We start from the raw sequence: 20524 nt of genomic DNA on the forward strand, positions 1-20524 counted from the left end.
TGGTCATAGTGTCCACAGGCCACAAGTGAATCCTCCTTGAGTTGGAGGCCATGTTGAGAGGCAACATCCTGAAGGTGTTCGAAGCTGTGGGCCTCCGGGCATTAGAAGCCCAGCAGTACTGAGCCTGTCTGGCTGTTGTGCGGGTACTTGATTTTCCCAGTGAGGTAGGGACCAGGGTCTATGTTGATTCATAATGTGGCGTTTCTCCTATGGATAGGATTTTAAAGGGTGGCCCTTTAAAATTGATTTCGAGGCCGGGAGAACACTGCCCTTTGTGCAGGAAGTAAGAGCTTGCCTCTGAAACCGGCCTGGTGGAAGTACGCCAGTGTTGTTTGTGTTGTCCGAGGGCCAAGGATTTGTCTTTTGAGTAAGGAGAGTCAGCCCAAAGCTGGGTGTGGAATTCGTCCTTCTGGAAAACCTTGGAGATGGGAACAGAGGAACATCCTTTGTATGTGACTGAGAGCCACAGTCCCAGGCGCTCCGGGTTGTGGGTCCACGCAAAGGGGAGGCACACTAAGCTTAGCTGTAGGGTCTGGGTCCGGAACGTGCATCACATTGGCCTTTCACCCTGTGTCCCTATCTGCCGTTCTGAAGCGCACCCGTGTTTCTTCTGAACTTCCCTAGATGGTGTTGCGATGGAAGGAACGACAGCGTTCTCTAGGGAAGAGCTCAGCACAGTGGCGTCCCTGGAAATGTGAAGAGCTCCCATACCCGTGAGGCACGGGATCCTGTAGGTGCTGTCAGCAAGGTGAGCGTCTCTTTCCCACGGCACCCATTTATTCCTAAAGCACAGGGGTGAAAAATGTGCCTGGATCGATGATGACTTCCACAAATGCATTCCTTGGAAAGCTGAACAAAATGAGTGAAAACTCTATACCGTCATCCTCATCGAACTGAGGTCCAGCACATTACTGCCACAGCAACGGTAAGAGAGGGATGGCTTCCGTGTGTTCCTGTGGCTGACACCTCTGGTTTAGTCTGGGCTTGGGACCTGGTCCTGGTCGAATCCCTGGGCAGTTTTTGGATTCCAGGCCAGGGGATTGACCTCAGTTAGCCAGGGCGAGACAGCACGCCTCTGGCGCCCAGGGCTTTGCGAGTATGCCTGCACACAGGAAGAGCTAGTGTTAGCCTGCCTCTGAGTCCCAAACTTGGTGCTTGAGTCCGTGCCACCAGGGCCTTCAGCCCCCAAGTACTTCTGGTTGGCGATAGAGCAGACGAGTCCTTCTGGTTGTTGATACAACAGAAGGCCATGCCTTGGCCATCCTTGGGTCATTTTTCTCTTTGCCTGTGGTGATGTAGTCCCTGTGGTGACTGGGCAGACTCAGGGCCCGGCAGTCACCAGCTGGGAGACCACGTGGGTTTTCTTTCGCTGAGGTGCTTGTTGTGAGTGTGTACGTGTTGCTCGTGTATGTTCGCGGATATTCAGAGTTCCATTCCTGGGTATGTCTCCCACAAAACGAAAGGGAGGAGAGCTGCAGATGTGTTGACATGTCACCCCTCCGTGGGAATTCTTGAGTGACTTTTGTGAATATCTTCCAGGGATTGTTTGGCTTTGGCAGCATGTTCCATGGTGGCCTCCGGTGGCTGAGGTGGCAAAGGGACGCTGTGTCCACATGCCTGGGCATTTGAGCAGATGGCTGTTGTTTCCTGGCAGGCTGTGATCCAGGCATGGAGTGGGATGGCTGATTCCAGGGGTTATTTGAGCAGATTATTGGCATACAAACACCCTAAAGTGAGGGTTGTGTGTTTCGCAGGCCGAGGCCCATGGTCACTGATCCTGTTTGTCATTGACGGGAGTCGGTTCATTTCAACGCCTGATGCCCCCAGCCTCGCTGTCCTGCCTCTTTAACTTTGGAAGCTCTTGGGGTGTTTGGGTACATGGCATTACAAAACTCTCGTGTGTGACATCTGTGTTGAACCCTGGCCTGAGAAGGTTTGTGTGTTTAACTACTCCCTTGTTCACAGTTGTCCTTGTTGTTTTGCCGTTCCTCCTTTGGTTCTGCCTGGTGAAATTTTGCAGCGGGGCAACACACACATGGCACAGTCTTTGGATTATGTTTGGATGGCCAGGCATGATTCAGGTCATGGCCGGCAGAGATCTGTGGTCTTCTCGGCCCCCAGGCATTAGACGGAGTTAACCCTCTGTGTTTATGTCTCTTCTTAGTGACCCCGAGGTGAAGCAAGCATCCCACAGGGAAGCTGACAGGGGAAGGTAGACGTGATCCTTCTCTGTTCCGGAAGCAGAGGCAAGGAGGGAAACCTGTGGTGTAAATTCTTTGTGAGGCAAGAGCCCGAATGTCCCTGCTCTGCCGGAAGAGTTTGACCCAGAAACTGTCCCCACTGAAACGTTTCTGAGAATTTGTTTGATTCCCTTTCATGAGAGAAGGGCATTCTTGTAGGGGGTGAGGAACAGGAGGCTTGAGTAGCGTGTTTGGGCATGGCTTCTGGGTGGTGGTGGCCTCTTGTTCCATATGCAGTCAGTGCCACAGTAGATGAGGGCATGTGGGTTATTTGGTGGGGCAGCCAATTCCAGGGCAGCTGCTGGTCCTAAAGGACAGCCCCAAGGCCAGCCTGTGCCATGGTGTATGGAGTGCACCCACCGTGAGGAAGCAGTGAAGGGAAAGGTTTTGTTGATTCCAGGCCCTAGCCGCGTCTGTTCATCCAGGAGTGTCTGTCTTCTCCCAAAGCCAGTGGAGATCAGAGGCTTCCTGGTCAGGGGCACAGTGAGCCAGGGATTTTTTGAACGGCCTTGCAGGCACCAAAGCAAGAGAGTCGAGAGCATTCCTCAAAGCATCAGTGTTCTTTGGCATGCCGATTCACCTCGGGGGATATGGGCCTCATACGTGTATGACCATCATGATTCTGTTTATGTGACTGTGAAGCGGTGAAGCCAAGGAAGCCTAGACTTATACCAGATACATGTGCGTAGGGAAGGCAATGCCATTTCCCTTTAGATCTGGCTAGCCGGGCCCTTTCTGAAGGACACCTGTGTTTCTTCTACTCCGGGCAGGTGACGCTGTCATGGAAGGAACCCCAATGGCTTGGTGGGACATCGTTGCTGTTTTGAGATCCCCGGGAAGACCACGGAGCCCTTGGACACGTGTATCGTGGGAAAATGGACCACCGGACGTGAAAGTAAGCATCTCTGCCCCCAAACACACTGAGTTTCCTATGTTGCAGGGCCACAGAATGTGCCTGGATTGATGATGACTGCCAAATACACATTCCTTGGAAAGCTGAACAAAATGAGTGAAAACTCTATACCGTCATCCTCATCGAACTGAGGTCCAGCACGCTGCTCTTACAATGAATAGAGGTCTAGGGTCGACCTGGTGCCATTTATCTATGTTGGTGGCACCGTAGGGTTGTTTGACTTTAGACAGTGGTTTTGATTGTTGGTGGGAGTGTCTATGCACCAGCTGAAAGTCCAAAGATTAGGGAATGGCTTGTTTGAATGACTATGGCTTTTTGGAGTGGGCTTGCACACACCCAAGAGACATTACCATGTATTTCCATTGCTAAACATTTCACATGGATTGTTTTTGCTGCTCTACCAGGTCCTCAAGGGGTTTCCATCCTCTTTGAAGTGATGAGGAATGATATTGCAGTGGCTATGCCATGGAGACTTTGAATCAGTTGTGTTAGTATAATTCGTTTTTATGCTCTGCTCGTGAGCGATTTGAGCATAATACTTACGGTCTTCCACGAGGCCAAACTGATTTGGAATGTGTAATCCTATAAGTGCTTCATAGGAGATGTTTCATTCGGCAAATTGTGTTTCCCCTTGTACTCTGCAGATTGGGCTGTATATGATCACAGGGGGCGATCACCTCGCGGAGTGAGGAAGTGCTGGTCTGTCCACGTCCAGTGGCTGGTTTATGTCGGCGGGACCAACAGAAGTCACTCCTGAGGTAATATCCAGTTTTGAGTGGATTGAGTTTTGTGGGCCATGTGAATTCCGCTTGAACATAATGAGGGACTTCCTCAGTCTGGAGGATGGGTTGGTCACTACGGGGAGGTGTAGGCATTGGTGCACTGGTCAGGCACCTAACGTTGTCAAGACTCGTAAAGATTTTGTGCCGACCTCCACGTAGAGCGTCTTCAGACTCCCTGTCTGAGCGATGACGGGAGCATGATTTGCATGTGATGTCACTGTGCGATCTCCTCCCTCCTGCAAGTTTGATAAATAGACAGCCATAATTTCCCTTATCCCATGTGTGTCCCTTCTCGCTCCAGGATGACGTGGTCAGCATTTGGATTTCACGTGGGCAAATTCACTCTTGTCCCTGGAGACCTGACAAGAAGGAAGTTTGTGATGGATGTCATTCGTCCCTCCCATCCTCTCAGGCCTGGGAGAATCTAGTATTGATGAGCCTTGTGTTCTGAAGTTTCATTCATTTTCCTTGGGGTGCCATGACCTTTTAATGACAGTTAGAGCCTGGCAATGCTAGGTATCTGTGAGTCTTGTGCCTGCCTGTGAATCTGCTTTTCGTGCTTAAGCCTGTTTGTTGGCTCATCATGGGTTTACAGAAAGCTGTGTGTATTGATGTTTGCTCGTATCTGTTGCTGAATATTCCGTTTTGCAAATTCTTCTCCATGGATCATGAGTTAAAATGGATCTTCTTAGAATGTGAGAAAAATGAGTGATCAGGCCACTTCTGTGAGCTGAGGGCCAGCAAATGGACCATCCCAGGCTTATATTTGGAGGTATTTCATGTGTTTATTGCCTATAGGGTATTGGGTACTTGAATAATATCCTTATTGTTCATGTTAGAAATAGTATAGTCTATAGTTGTGTGTATATATCCAATCATTACATATAGTGAATATTTCTTTAGTGCTCTGCCACTTTCATGTATCCACTGGTATTTAAAGCCTGTTTGGAACCACATTTTTTGTATTAAGTATCCGTTGTGCCCATCCTTTATCCCTTTGTCCAATTTCATTTGTTACTATCTCTGTAATTTGGAGCAGTGTTTTAAAGTCAATTTTTAATGTGTTAAAATGTTATTTTGTGTCTTAACAGTTTCTATTTAGGTGCAGTTGATATCTGGAAAATGAGGATTTGTGAAGATGTTTTCATTTTCTTACTAACACAGTCACAAGATTACTGATAGTTTTTTTTCTTTTATGCATACAGCAATAATATAGATATTTTTGTGAATTATGTAGGTGTTGCTTTAAATGCTTTTATCAGGCAGTAATTATATTACCAGTACTTGGATTTTAAGTAGATTTTATTAGGTAATATTTTTTTCTATCAGTGGGTTTCTTGTGCATTTTGAGGGAGTTACTAGTTAATTGATGGAGAGGTGGACTTGAGTTAAACTTTTAGCTTGTCTTAGATAAAGCACTATTGGGGACACTCTCCTTTTCAATTGAATACATATACTTTTTTTTCTTTTTATGCAGTTTGTCAGTGAATGTACATCATAATGCCCCATAGGTTTTATATGCTCTTATTAGTCAGCATTTAGTTTGGAAGATTTTCTCTTTCAACTTCTCTGATTTCCCTTGTTTGTTGGTTCAAGGTGATATTTGAATTTCATGCATTTCTATCTGTTACATTAATGAAGAGTTGATTTTGCCACTTTTTCCAGCTTCCTTATATGAGAAGGAACTTTATGTTAAGAGTCTTGAGGTAACATCTAATTTTTAAATATTTTTTTCAAGTTATTTTTATTATTGTTTTAAGTTGTCAGGAATTTAATTTGTGCTATGTAGCCTGTTAATTCAAACATCGTGAGCCCTCAATATGGTCAGTAATCTGAGGCATCTCTGGTTTTTTTCCAGAATTTTATTTCTTTCTCAGTCTTTCTGATGACCCCTCTTATGGAAATTAGGTGTGTAGTGTGATAGAGAGACTGTTTATTTGTTTTGTTTTGTTTTGTTTTAATGATGTGGAGAGGGAAGTTTAGTTCCACCAAAGGTTGTTTTTGCCCAGTTGTCCCTGAGTCCTCTGCAGGATTGTCTGGTGAATATCAGGCAATGGGTTGAGAGTAGGGGTGGGAGGCATGTCATAATGAGAGGACACAGTTTCATTTCTTTCTCTCTACACCCCAGTCATGAGGACACATAACCCTCAGCCATGTGTCCATACTTATTGTGCCTGTGTCTGTGTGTGTCCTGCCTATCTTGCTGTGACCACTTTGAGTGGCATCAGGTGTACTATAATACTCTGCATCCTCTACAAATTTCTAGGTTCCACAGCTTAAAGAGGTTGAGTGATGTGAGTGATATTTATTTATTTATTTATTTTTTATTTATTTTTATTTTTATTATTTTTTTGTGAGTGATATGTATATGATTTTTTCTTCTTTCCTTTATCGTGACTTATTGTGATCCCTCTCCCCCTATTCCATTGGGTCATCTTTGAAGGTAAAGTAATTCTGAGGTAAACTTATAGAAATAATTTTATATATTATTGTTAATGGAATGTTTACCAGGCAAACATTTTCCTGGAAATTTAAGCATACTCAGATAGCCTGTTTCACATTTAATTTGCCCAGCAGAAGATTTTGGACACTATTTGGTCCAATGGAAGCTGGAGACTAACACATTGACTGTTTCAAATAATACTGGAAATATCCTAGGAAAGCAGCACCTTTGCTAATTTAGTATGCATGTGCATAAGTAAACCTTCCTGTTTTTGCCTGATGTCCCAGTAGACACTTGCTTATATACTTTTTATCTTTCCACATGTTTACTCTATTCCCATTGATCAACAAGGACAAAGCACTGAGCTTCACATGAAAGTATTTATTTCCTTTCCCTTGAGATGTGTCATAAAGGAAAATATCAGGAATGATTTCTGCCACCACATCCTCAGGGCCAGTGGGAATTTCAGGTCAGTTCAGTAAGCATTATGTCCCTAATGGATTGACATTCTTTGTAGGGATTATGTAATACTCTATAAGGCACCTTCTTGCTGGGCCATGGAACTTGGGCCTTGGATGCATGGGGGCTGGTCTCTTAGACTTAATAGAGACCACCTCACTATGGGGCAGCTAGATACAACTATTTCACTGGCCCATTGACCCCACACTCTGCATTAGACTGTGCAGATATGCCACAGTGTCCACCTCTCAGTCACATAATCACCTCAGAGAACTCATTCCTATTTGCTTTAAACCCACCACTTAAAATTCACCATAGGAAACCTGTTTGGATAATGCCTTGGACCCAAAAAGGCATTGGCCGATGGATCCTTCCTTCTGTCTGTCTCTCTCTCTCTCTCCCTCTCTCTCTCTCTCTCTCTCTCTCTCTCTCTCTCCCTCTCTCTCTCTCTCTCTTTCTCTCTCCACATGCTCCCTGACCTCTGTTGTGTGTGGCCTTCAGACGTGGCATGTATCCCCCAGGACCTGTAAGTAATACAATCTTTATTTTTTCTTGTGTCTATTTTAAATATGGAAAGGGTGCTCTCTCTCTTAAAGATCCTAAATTAAAACAGAGAGAATGGGAACTTGCCACAAACATAGCCCATGACAGGTTGGCCCTGTTTGTGCTCTTTATTCATTTAGTAATTTTTCTCAAATTACTGTACACCCTATATCCTCAATATAATTGACATTGTCCCATGTGATGAAAATTGGTTCTTGGGGAGCAAAATGAATCTTAGGTATTTCAGTTGCTTATGGGCCTCCAAACAGCCACACTACATAGACAGATACACTGTCTGGCTGTGTTATTAAAATTTGGAGGAAGAGTGAAAACTAAGGAAAAATGTGTAAAAAAGATATCCAGACTAATGATAATGAAAATAAAATGTTGAAAAACATTGCTTTACATATATAGAGAAATTAATGTTTCTGCCATCTAACTGTATAAGGATCTGTATAAGGTGTAAGGTATAACTGTATAAGGTGTATAAGCTGTATAAGCTGTATAAGGTGTAAGATACAGCAGTTGGTACCGTTTGTCAAGATTCCCTCAGCGGTAGTAGGTTTTGCAGAAACGGTAATTTTAGAAGATGGTATCCTTTTTCCCATTTGGGGACACTTAATATCTTTCTCTTCCACAATACATTATCTTCCATCTCTTAATATTTTTCTAAGGAAATGTGTCTGTGTGGTTCCCTTGAAATTTCTGCTTATCTTCTATTGGAACTTTTCAGAAAACTCAACTTACCAAGGTCCACGTTTTTATACTTATTAGCAGGAATTTTGAAGGCCAAATTTACTATATCTGAGATCAGACAATTATGTATGCACAATGATATGCCATTACCTTTACCCTAAGGATTTCCAAAGCATTGTTCAGCAGAAACCATTGTACATTACAACTCAATCAAAAGATGATTTATGGTGAGCTTGCAAACCTTTTTCTCTTTTTGAGAGTAATCTGAAAAAACAGGAGAGTGTAACAGTTATCTTATTGCTTGAATGATACTCCTTTATTGCTATACCGTAAGTTTTTAACTTCTTCCTCATGACTCCCACATCCATATCTTGGCATGATGTCACCCTCTAGAACACCCTGACACCATCTGAGAACCACCTCTACCTTAAATGGAAATGTAAACACAAACTAAGGGCCTTTGACAAAGGCCTATTGTAGGGCCATCTTCTAGATCTCCCATTTGATAATCCTTTTTGGTCTAGGCTGCAGTAGCAACAACATAACATAACTCAGTGCCAGGTTCAAACTATCTGTATCATTGTTTCATTGAGAGACAAAAATATCTAGTGTCTTGAAAGCTATTTCTCACCTTCGTTACTTTCAAACTCATAGATTGTCCTTGAACAGTCAAGGGAACCTGAGATAATAGACAGGAAAGATATATTAAGATTTCTACAGTTCATCTAGAAGTTACCACAACAACTACCAAAAATGGACAAAATATTCACCTATAGGGAGTTACGGTGAATTTTGAATTTCTCACTTTGAGCAATTGTAAGCAAAACCATTATTTTTATAAATTTGACTTGATTTGATATTCTTTTTTTGAAAAATAGGAAAAAAATTCATTCCTTATTGGGATATTTTTATAACTTTTGAAAGATTGACTATTTCCAAATATTTATAACTCGACTGTGTGTGTATGTGTATTACAAATGCTTTTAACAGTTTTATTTTGTAACATTTAGAGCTGCATTGTCCAGTATGATAGACACTAGATATAAATGGCTATTTAAGCTTAAATATAAATTAATTAAAATTAAACATTGATCATTTAGTCCCTAAGCCACACTAGCCACATTTTACATGCTCAATACCCACATGTGTCTAGAGCCTTCTATATTGGGCAGTGTGGGATTATAAAACATTTCCATTGCCATAGAAAGTTCTGTAGTACAGAGATGATCTAGAGTTACTACATGGTTGCCAGTATATGATTAAAAATATAGATGTGCACAGATATAGAAAAAATAATTTTACACTTCATATGGAACCAGAGAAGACCCCGTTTAGCAAAAGCAATCCTAGGCAATAAAAACAAAATAGGAGGTATCAGTTTACCAGACTTCAAACTATACTACAAGGCTATAGTCGTTAAAACAGCTTTTTACTGGCACAAGAACAGGGACATTGACCAGTGGAACAGAACAGAGAACCCAGATATAAAACCATCCTCATATAGCCAACTAATCTTCGACAAAGCAGACAAAAACATACACTGGGGAAAAGAATCCTTATTCAATAAATGGTGCTGGGAAAACTAGATAGCCACACGTAGAAGACTGAAACAAGACCCACGCCTTTCACCTCTCACAAAAATCAACTCACGCTGGGTAACAGACTTGAACCTTAGGTGTGAAACTATTAGAATCCTACAGGAAAATGTTGGAAATACTCTTCTAGACATTGGCCTAGGCAAAGAATTTATGAAGAAGACTCCAAAGGCAATCACAGCAGCAACAAAAATAAACAAATGGGACCTGATCAAATTAAAAAGCTTCTGCACAGACAAAGAAACTGTCAAGAGAGCAAACAGACAACCTACAGAATGGGAGAAAATTTTTGCAAGCTACACATCTGATAAAGGGCTGATAACTATAATCTATTTAGAATTCAGGAAAATCAGCAAGAAAAAATCAAACAACCGTATCAAAAAATGGGCAAAGGACATGAACAGAAACTTCTCAAAAGAAGACAGAATCATGGCCAACAAACATATGAAAAAATGTTCAACATCTCTAATCATCAGGGAAATGCAAATCAAAACCACAATGAGATATCACTTAACTCCAGTGAGAATGGCCTTTATCAAAAAGTCCCCAAATAACAAATGCTGGCATGGATGCGGAGATAGAGGAACACTCCTACACTGCTGGTGGGACTGCAAACTAGTTCAACCTCTGTGGAAAGCAATATGGAGATACCTCAGAGCAATATAAGTAGGTCTACCATTTGATCCAGCAATTCCACTACTGGGCATCTACCCAAAAGATCAAAAGTCACTTTATAAAAAAGGCACCTGCACTCGAATGTTTATAGCAGCACAATTCACAATTGCAAAGCTGTGGAAACAACCCAAGTGCCTATCAATTCATGAGTGGATTAATAAAATGTGGTATATGTATACCATGGAATGCTACTCAGCTTTAAGAAACAATGGTGATACAGCACCTCTTGTATATTCCTGGATAGAGCTGGAACCCATTCTACTAACTGAAGTATCTCAAGAATGGAAAAACCAGCACCACATGTACTCACCAGCAAATTGGTATTAACGGATCAACACCTCAGTGGACATACAGGAGTAACATCTATCGGGTGTTGGGAGGATGGGAGGGTGGGAGGAGGGAATGGGTATATATAACCACAATGAGCAAGATGTGCAACATTTGGGGGATGGACATGCTTGAAGCTCTTACTCGAGGGGGGCATGGGCAATATATGTAACCTTAACACATGTACCCCCATAATACGCTAAAATAAAAAAATAATAAAAAAATATAGATGTGATAAAAATAACATTGAAAAAACACCTGTTTTTGAAGTCTTAGCTAAGATTGTTTTGGGGAAAGTATGTTTAAATAGAATTGTAAGCTATTACATTGTGATAAATATTTCTAAATTTGTTTATTGACTTGTCAGGAAACAACATGAATTAAAGATAACAATGATCTTGAATTAGTATATTTATATTCAGAAGGCAAATGCATGTTTTAACTATTCTTGTATGTTTTGGGCTTAACTTTTCTTTGCATATAAAAATTAAAATATTATACATTTACTTAAATATAATATTTCAAGATATTTTAATGGTTGACAGACCAATTGAAGAAAAGCTGTAAATTTGATAAAATTTGTGAGAGTTCTTCTTCAAGATGACTTCAGAGAAAATTGGTATGTCTGTTTGAAATATATACAGTTTTACATTTGTTCATTGGGTAGTCAACAATATTCAGATCAATAAATCATGTGTATGCCATTATTCTACTCATTTTTGAGAGTACTCTGAATGTAGTAATCAAATATGTTTCTCATTTTGTCATACCTATACTTTCTAGTTATTTTGAAATTGCTGAGAAATTATTTTATATGACATGCTTTCTTCCAAATCATAGATTAAAATATTTATTTATGTATGTGTTTTAGATGAAGAATGGTTAGGATACTTCTAAATATTGTACATGAAATGGTCCCTTTCACTAGATTATGACTTTGGGGCAAATTTTTTACTGTTATTTTTAAAAAAGAGTAATTTATTTTAATCCAAACTTCCTAGATATTTAGATATTATTGAAATGCATATTTTTGTAAGGATGACTTTATGAGAATTCTTAAGCTAGAAATGTCTTCTACCAATTAAACTTTTAAGATCTTTCCTGGACTTCCCTGGGTGGTAATAAGGAGACCATGTTTTCATTGCTCTGTATATAGTAGTAAAACTTTTGTTTTAGTAACAGTCTTAATAGGATGAGAATATTTTATCTTGCTAACATAATTATTAGCTGGCCATCCTCTATATCCATTGGACCTTACAGAAGGAAGGTAGAGAGAAGTGCATGTTTGATGTTTTTGCACATTAACACATGAAGAGCTTGGTAACGTCATCTTTTCCAGTCTGCTCACAGCATAGGATACTTATGCTTCATAAATGATTAGATTATCTCTCTGTGCGTATGGTTTATATGTACATATAGGTGCATCTATATATGTACATGCATTATTTTTCTTAAAATATTATGTTTCCTCTTTTTTTTTTTTCCTGTCAGGTAATGGTAGACTGACCATACCCTTGCCTTTACTCTAACATCAGTTCCAGAGAATAAGCTGACAATTTACTCTCCAGTGACACTCTATTTCTACCTATGGTATATTGGACATCCGTGCAGGTATGAATGTATATGGGCAAGAAACTGCATATTTTTAAGAAATTAGGCTTAGGATTAATATGAATTGATAGATCTTGCTCTTCTTAAGTTTGATGACAGTTGGTTGCAGCTAAACAGCATTAAAAACTCATCCCAAGTATCAGATGAGTGTGAGTATAGCAATTGGGAGTTAACAGCTGAGTAGTCATTGCAGGTCTAATAGGGGATTAGACCTAAATGGGGGATTTGTCCTCCACAATACCATCCCAAAATTGAATTTGCTTCTATGATACCATTATGTCTCAGCTTTTTATTTTAATGATTGACTCATCCAATGGACTATTAATTTCCTATGGCCAGATATTTTTTCAGTTCATTTTTTGTGGCATATGCACCTTGTGGATTGCCTGTCATAGAATAGGTTCCTATTAAACTTTGACTGGGAAAAAGATTATTTTGAGTGAGTTTATGAATAACCTGGCCATCTAAGCAGCAGAAGATAAATAATTTTTAATGAGTAAGAGACATAATTTTCAGTGGGATTCCGGCAATTTAGTCAGGTTTGGAAGTGCACAAGAGAGAATGGTGCTGATATGCAAATATTGAAATGCATAGTTATGGAGAACAGATAATTATTTCAGAGCTGGGTAAGGGGCAGCTTCCTACTGAAATCAATATGAAAGAATAGCAAAGAATAAATTCCCAGATTCTAGCTGCATTGCCTGTTTCATTGGAAATGGTGTTTCTCTCTTTTTTTTTTTTTTTTTTTGCCTCAGAAAATAACTTCCTGGAAACATCCTGGGAGTGAATGATACCAGTAAATCCCTGAAACAAGATCCCAGACAAAGAGCCTCTTCACCTACCTATTATCCAAGGTCTACCCACTGAAGGTAAGGTTTTAGTTAAATGTCCTTGCTTTCTAGGAGAAGCCATGTTTGGGTAGAAAATAAGACTTTTGGTTACATTCTAATTGACTCCAAGGGTCATTTTGCATAAGGGATTAGGAGATACAGCCTTTCTTGTATATCTTCATGGCTTTTCTACATCTCAGTACATTTATTCTTAATTTGAAGGATTTCCTTTTCTTCTCTCATTTGACAGACTGAGTTCCTTCATGGCTGGATCCACTGTGTTGCTAGAGAATTGTGTGCATGAAATTTACTAAGTAGATTCTCAATAACTATTGGACTAGAAGGCTGACAAATTGTTATATTTGAAATAATTGATCAAATGAATAAGTGACCTAGAGCTTTAAAACCCAGATACAGAAGGGAAGAGACACACAAAATCTGAGATTGTTAGAGATGTCCATCACTTTCTAGCCTAGAAAAAGGAGAAAAAAACACACCAATATCTGGTGTCCTTCATGTTAGGAAGTTGTAAAGTCATTTTTCTGGAAATAGCATGGACTCAGCTGCTGGAAATGCGGTCTTCTCTTTGTACTCCAGATAGATTTGTTTCAGCACATGTAGGGGAAGAGTAAATAAGAACTTCATAGTCCCCTGGCGTCTTTGGAAATATTTCTCACCTTTGCCAATTTTCCCCACTGTGTCCTTTAGGTGATGACCACACAGACGAGGTGGATTTGTTATAGTTGGTGCCATTACTTCTACCACCAGCTTCACCAAAACAATGACACAGTCTTCCTTGTGCATGGAGACTTCTCTCTTTCCTGTGTTGCAGTGGATACCTCCTGCAGATAAGAAATGCTTAACTGAGAAATGCTCATGTTGGGATATCATCGATGAGACTTTAATTTGGGAATGGTGACTGTTTCCCTTGCTGCCACTTGACTCAATCCCAGGAGCCTCAGTAGAGGAAATAATATTACACAAGATGCTCAAAATGGTGGAATTGCTCAGTGCTCCCATAAATATACATTAATAATTTTCATTTGCCACGTGGTAAATTAAAAAAAAAGATATAAAGAAACGCTGCATGTTATTTTTCAAAAATTTAAAGTATATTTAAATAAGTAATATATAAATTAAGTGCCCTCCTCTGTTCCAATTCTGTCCCTATAGTTTTCCTCTATTAAGGGAGTTATGTGCATTCTTTTAGTGGATAGATGCACACAAACACATGCACAAGCTATTTTGGGGGGAATCTGGAAGTGTGGCCATATTGTAACGCATTCTTCTACAAATTGGTTCTTTCATTTAACACAGTCTTTTCAATGGCCTTTTTTTCAGTAATATATACACATCTGTGTCCTTTGTTGAATGATGGCATGATTGTTTTATAGATAAAATATAATTACATGTCTTAAGCATTTTTCTCATTCTTGGATATTTATGTTAGCACCAAATTTCTGTGCAATGAACCTCCCTATATACCAATAATTTTGCATTTGTCTATTATATAATAATAATTTACTTAGAAGTTCAATTATTGAGATTAATTATATGCACATTTCAAATTTTGAAAATAATTGTGGCTGGGCACGGTGGCTCACGCCTGTAATCCTAGCACTCTGGGAGGCCAAGGCGGGTGGATCGCCCAAGGTCAGGAGTTCAAAACCAGCCTGAGCAAGAATGAGACACTGTCTCTACTAAAAATAGAAAGAAATTAATTGTCCAACTAAAAATATATAGAAAGAATTAGTCGGGCATGGTGGTGCATGCCTGTAGTCCCAGCTACTCCAGAGGCTGAGGCAGAAAGATGGCTTGAGCCCAGGAGTTTGAGGTTGCTATGAGCTAGGCTGATGCCATGACACTCTAACCCGAACAACAGAGTGAGACTCTGTCTCATAAAAAAATAAAAAAGAAAAAGAAAATAATTGCAAGATTTCCTTTAAAATGTGGTTAACAGCTTTATCCTCAAATGGCAATGGATGAGATTGCCAACTTTTTCACAACCTCATAGATAATGGATTTTATATTTAAATTTTTACCAATGTGATTACCCAACTATTGTCTTAAATTGTATTTCTTTTGTTTTTGAGTTGGATCATTTTTTCATGTTTATTAGCCATCTGTATTTTTTTAATTTCCTTTTTATTTCTAATTTTGTGGGTGGGGGGAGGTTTTAGTCCCTTCCTGATTTTGAAGAGCTCACTATTTGGAAAAATCAGCTTTGAATTGTCAAGCATTACAGATATTTTTATACTTTTAAGCTTTGTTTTTGTTATAAGAATGTGTATGATTGTTATATGTCCAAGTATAACCATGTTTGCTTTATGGCTTCTAAGTTTCATGTCATTTTTGGAAAGATATTTATACTGAATCCATAAAACCCTTCACCTATGTTAACTTCTAATTCCTTTGTGTTTTTTTAATTCAATTTATTAAGTCATGAGAAATTTTTTGTTTTGAAATCTTAAAGTTGCCAAGTTATTTGCCATTACTTGCGATTATTTGCCAATAATTGCCCATTTATCTGTAATGCCATCTTGCGCATATGTTGTATTCTCATCTGTGACTGGCCCATTTTTGTTCTGTGGATCTGTGTGTCTCTTCTTCTGCCTCTTGTCTCATGTGTCTTCTTGTTGGGAGAAATTACAGTTTAGACTGCAATTTCATCAACTTTATTAACTTTAATAAATTAATTTAGGGGAGAATTGGTTTTTAATAATAAGTCTTCATATCCAAGGACAAGGTATGTCTTTTTTTTAATTCAATAATTTTAATTACTGTTAATATTTTCACTTCAGTGATAGGGGGTTTTCTTTTAATTTATTTTCTTGTTTATTTTTTAAACCTAAAAGTTTTGTTTTTGTATTTTTTGGGGGGGATAAATGGACACCTTACTGTTTCTTGATATTTTTCAGATTTTTTCATAAATATGTACTAAATCCTCTTCAAATATTGATAGTTTCAATTTCCCTCCTTCCAGTTGATCCTGATTTTAGTTATGTTGATAAAGTTCACAGAATGGTAGTTTCAGAGCACTTAAACAATTGTGAAAATATTACCCACCCTTGATTTAACCAGATTTTAATAGAATGTTTCTTTGGTTTGACCAGCACATTGTTGCTAGTCTCTTTCTCCAAAAGACCACCAGAAAGAGCTTTGATCAAGCAACGCCGTGTTTATTAAACTTACTGCAGCAAGGGAAAACACCACCTTGACAGGGTTCACTAGTGTTTCAATAGCAGGAATTAGGGCTTTGGGGCCTGGGCTACCATGATTTAAGGCAAGGAATTGATTAGGAACAGGCAAAAATCATTACGTAGTAGTTTAAGATTGGTTGGAGAGCTAGATGAGGTTCTTAATTTGAGTCTTAATAATAAATCATTCTCTAAGTGAGCTGTTTGCCTATGTAAAAATGTTATTAATGATATAAAAGCTATTTGCTTAGTTGAGAAAATTGAATTTATTGATTGGTTTACAGTTATATTCTGCTGTACAAGACTCTGCTGGGGGTGGTATCAGGTCTTATTTGCAATAGGTAAGTTATTTTGTTATGGGTGGTCTTAATCATCAATGTGTAAGATGCTAATATTAAGTTTGAGATATTTTGTCTATCAGATTAGGAAATCCTCCCACCTTTTATGTTTTTCTAAGGAATTTTAATCTACCAGGTGGTAGAGGTAATAAAATGCTTTTTGCAGAAACAATTTTACTATTCTTTTCTTAAAATTTTATCACTGTGAAATAATTAATTTTGTATTATTGAAATTTCCTCTTATTCCTTGAATGAACAGATCCTATTTGGTTTTTTAAAAGTCTATCCTTTAATTTACTGAATTATTGGTATTTTAATTTGATTTGGAATTTTTGCCACTATACAATTAACTGGAATTGATCTGTCATTTTCTTTATTGTGCTATTTTTGTCATATTTTGATATCAGATTTTCTGGTGTGTTAAAATAATTTTGAGGATATTATTTTTATTCCATGCTCTAGAAAGGGTTATAAAGCTCTAGCATTACTGTCATTGTTTAAGTGAAGAAACACGTCAATGAAATCATCTGAACTCTCCTTTGTTTTTGGTGACTTGGAGTTTGAAGAGAGGCTATGTAGAAATTTTTCCCCCTTTATTCTATGGTTATTGCTTGTTCTTTGTTTTATGTCTTAAATTTAACTTGTTTTCTCCTGGTAAATCACAATCCATGCAATTTTCAAACACATTAGTATGAAGTTACACGAAGTGTTCATCATTCTATTAAATGTCTTATGTTTCAATTATGTATCCATTTTCATTCCAGTTTTGGTTATTTCTGCCATGTCTTTTTTAATAAATAAGTTTTAACTAGTAGACTTTTAGCATCACCAATCCTCCCCTCCCCTCTCCCTCAATCAGTTCTTTGGTATAATTTATCAATTTTTTTAATGTTCTAATTTATTTATATATCTTTCTGTATTTCTTTGTTTCTTTTTCTAATAAATTCTTAAACATGTGTAATCCATTTTATTTTTACTTGTTTTTGGCAGTGAAAGATTTTCTCTGTTGTACATTTTGTAGAACTTTTTATTATGAACATGTTGTAAAACTATAGAATATGAGGAGAAAAAAACAGTGAACTTGCACATACTAGGACCCAGAACCCATCCACCATTATCAACATTTTGCCATATTTACTTTGTTATTTTTTAAAGTATTTTCAAATAAGCTAGAGAAAGCATAACACTTCTTTTTCCCCATAAGCATTTTTAAATTTTTATTTTTAAAATGATAGTATATGTTACTAAACAGTAATAGGTAATTCGCCTTTTCAATTCTGTCTTCTTTGGGCACCTAGTTTCTCTATTCTGGAGACAACTAGTGTTCCTAGTTTTTTACTTTACCTCTCTTTCACTCACACACTCCTACCTACTACACTCCATAATGTATGTATAGATAGACACATACATACACACATACTTTTATACTGTTCTATAACTTTCTTTTACACACCTATGAATATATAAATATTTTAGTATATCCAGCTGATTATTATATATCAGTTTGTGAGAAGCTTTCTTATTATTTTTAATAATTTATATTTTACATGGGTAAAATTTATATAGGTAAATGTGTAAGATCTTAATTGTATAATTCAATGAATTTTCATAAAAGTAACTACTACCTTATTCAGGAGAAAGAATATTTTTATCATTTGAGAACCTGCCCTACTGCCTCTTTCCAGCCAAACAAATTCTCATAGGAAGTCATGTTGTGATTTCTATGATCATGTATTAGTTTGCCTATTCTTGAGATTTATATAAATGAAATTCAACAATACATGTGTCTGGCTTTTCCCATTCATCTTATTGATATTGAAATTCATTCTTGCTATTCTCTATATCAATAGGTTTTTGATTTTTTTTTCATAATTGCAATGTAATATCACATTAAATGGGCATATTGTAATTTGTTTATTCATTTTCTTGTTGATGGACACCTGGGTCGTTTCCACTTTTTAGCTAATTTGAATATAATAGCAGGTCTCTTATGCAATTACCTAAAAATGGAATTGCTTGACCATAAGATAAAATTTTGCCTACCTTTATAGGATACTGCCAGTCTTCTAAAGAGGTGGAAACTTTCCATCTCCTAATGAGTGATATATGAGATTTGCAGCTATTGTCCATTATTAACAACATTGGAAATTGTCATTCTTTTAAATTTTATCCATTTAAGTGGGTGTAAAGTGGTTTTTTTTTTTTTTTTTTTTTTTTTTTTTTTTTTCTTAAAGGAATGGGGTTTTTTTTTTTTTTTTTTTTTTTTTTTTTTTGAGACAGAGTCTCACTTTGTTGCCTAGGCTAGAGTGCGTGCCGTGGCGTCAGCCTAGCTCACAGCAACCTCAGACTCCTGGGCTCAAGCGATCCTTCTGTCTCAGCCTCCCAAGTAGCTGGGACTACAGGCATGCGCCACCATGCCCGGCTAATTTTTTCTATATATATTAGTTGGCCAATTAGTTTCTTTCTATTTATAGTAGAGACGGGGTCTCGCTCTTGCTCAGGCTGGTTTTGAACTCCCGACCTCGAGCAATCCGCCCGCCTCGGCCTCCCAGAGAGCTAGGATTACAGGCGTGAGCCACCGCGCCCGGCCTGTAAAGTGGTTTTATTGTGACTTCAATTTGAAATTTGGTCACTTCAGAAGGCAAAGAATTTTTTATGAAGTTATTCAGTTATAAATCTTCTTTCATAAAATTTGTTTATTTTTTCCCAACTTTTAACTTACAATTTGAAGTAATTTTAGACATATAGGAAATTTGTAAAAATAGTAGAGTTCCTGGACATTTTATACCCAGCTTTCCTAATGTTAGTGTTTTATATAATCATTATTATAACATTGTTATATGAATGACTATTGAAATTGGGAAGTTAATGTTGATAAAATACTGTTAACTGATCTGAAGACCATATTCAAATTTTTCCAATTGTCCTACCAAAGTTCTTAGTATCTAGTCCAAGATCCAATTCAAGATCCCGTGTGACACTTATTTGTCATTTGTCCTTTGCCCCCTACCCCAATTCCAAATCTGAAAGAGTTCTGTCAGTCTGCATTTATATTTAATAAAATTGCACATTTGAGGAATACTAGACCATAATTTTGTAGAAAGGTACTTAATTTGCATATGTCTGATATTTGCTTATGATTAGATTAAGGTTATATACTTTGATGAAAGTAACATCCTAATTATACTGTTCCCTTTTCAATGCATCATATCTGGGGTATATGATATCAGTATGTGTTATTTCTGCTGATATTAAATATGATCACTTGATTAAGGTAATGTCTGCCAGTTTTCTCCACTGCAAAGATACTTTTTTCCTTTCTATGTAATTAATGTTTTGTGGGGAGATACTTAGAAACTATATGCATATTTTATTTTTCATCTAATTTCAACACCCATTCAAGTTATACTTTTTGTGTGTATGTCCATATTCAATTTCCTATTAGTTATTTAAGGATTTTTCCTCTATGTCCATGATTACCATTAGCCTGTGATTTTCTTTTTTTTATTATTTTTATCAGATTTTAGCATCTGGCTTCATCAAATATATTGAATGTTGCCCTCTCTTCCTCTATTTTGTTAGTTCAGTTGACTCTTGAACAGTGATTGAGCGAGAGGTGCCAACTCCCCACACAGTCAAAAATCCACATATAAGTTTTTACTCCTTGAAAACTTACCTATGAATAGTGTCTGTTGACTAGAAGCCTTACCAATAGCACAAACAGTTGGTTAACACATGTTTTGTGTGTTATATGTATGAGATACTATATTCTTACAATAAAGTAAGCTAAAGGGGAAAGAAAATGTTATTAAGAAAATCATAAGGAAGAGAAAATACATTTACTATTCTTTAAGTGGAAGTAGATCGTCATAAAG

At 37.8% G+C, this 20524-nt stretch overlaps 1 long non-coding RNA gene and 2 other non-coding genes across 17 annotated transcripts in view; all 3 read left to right on the forward strand.

The window, feature by feature from the left end:
* LOC142871910 (uncharacterized) overlaps positions 1 to 18850 on the forward strand; it is a 28439-nt gene extending 9589 nt beyond the window's left edge. For 8 of the 15 annotated variants that reach the window (XR_012920113.1, XR_012920109.1, XR_012920122.1 and 5 more), the window contains 7 exons: positions 625 to 748; positions 3011 to 3135; positions 3798 to 3911; positions 4237 to 6847; positions 7339 to 12284; positions 13040 to 13153; positions 13823 to 18850. This is a non-coding gene — a long non-coding RNA (uncharacterized LOC142871910). The remainder of the gene's footprint in view (positions 1 to 624; positions 749 to 3010; positions 3136 to 3797; positions 3912 to 4236; positions 6848 to 7338; positions 12285 to 13039; positions 13154 to 13822) is intronic. The other 7 variants (XR_012920116.1, XR_012920111.1, XR_012920114.1 and 4 more) reach the window with 7 other exon arrangements.
* LOC142872175 (small nucleolar RNA SNORD116) lies at positions 811 to 902 on the forward strand. Its single transcript, XR_012920415.1, has one exon. It is a non-coding gene; the product is annotated as a small nucleolar RNA SNORD116 (small nucleolar RNA).
* Positions 3198 to 3289, forward strand: LOC142872176 (small nucleolar RNA SNORD116). Its single transcript, XR_012920416.1, has one exon. It is a non-coding gene; the product is annotated as a small nucleolar RNA SNORD116 (small nucleolar RNA).
* Positions 18851 to 20524: the final 1674 nt, after the last annotated feature.

Source organism: Microcebus murinus, chromosome 7 (assembly GCF_040939455.1).
Source record: "Microcebus murinus isolate Inina chromosome 7, M.murinus_Inina_mat1.0, whole genome shotgun sequence".
NCBI lineage: Eukaryota > Metazoa > Chordata > Mammalia > Primates > Cheirogaleidae > Microcebus > Microcebus murinus.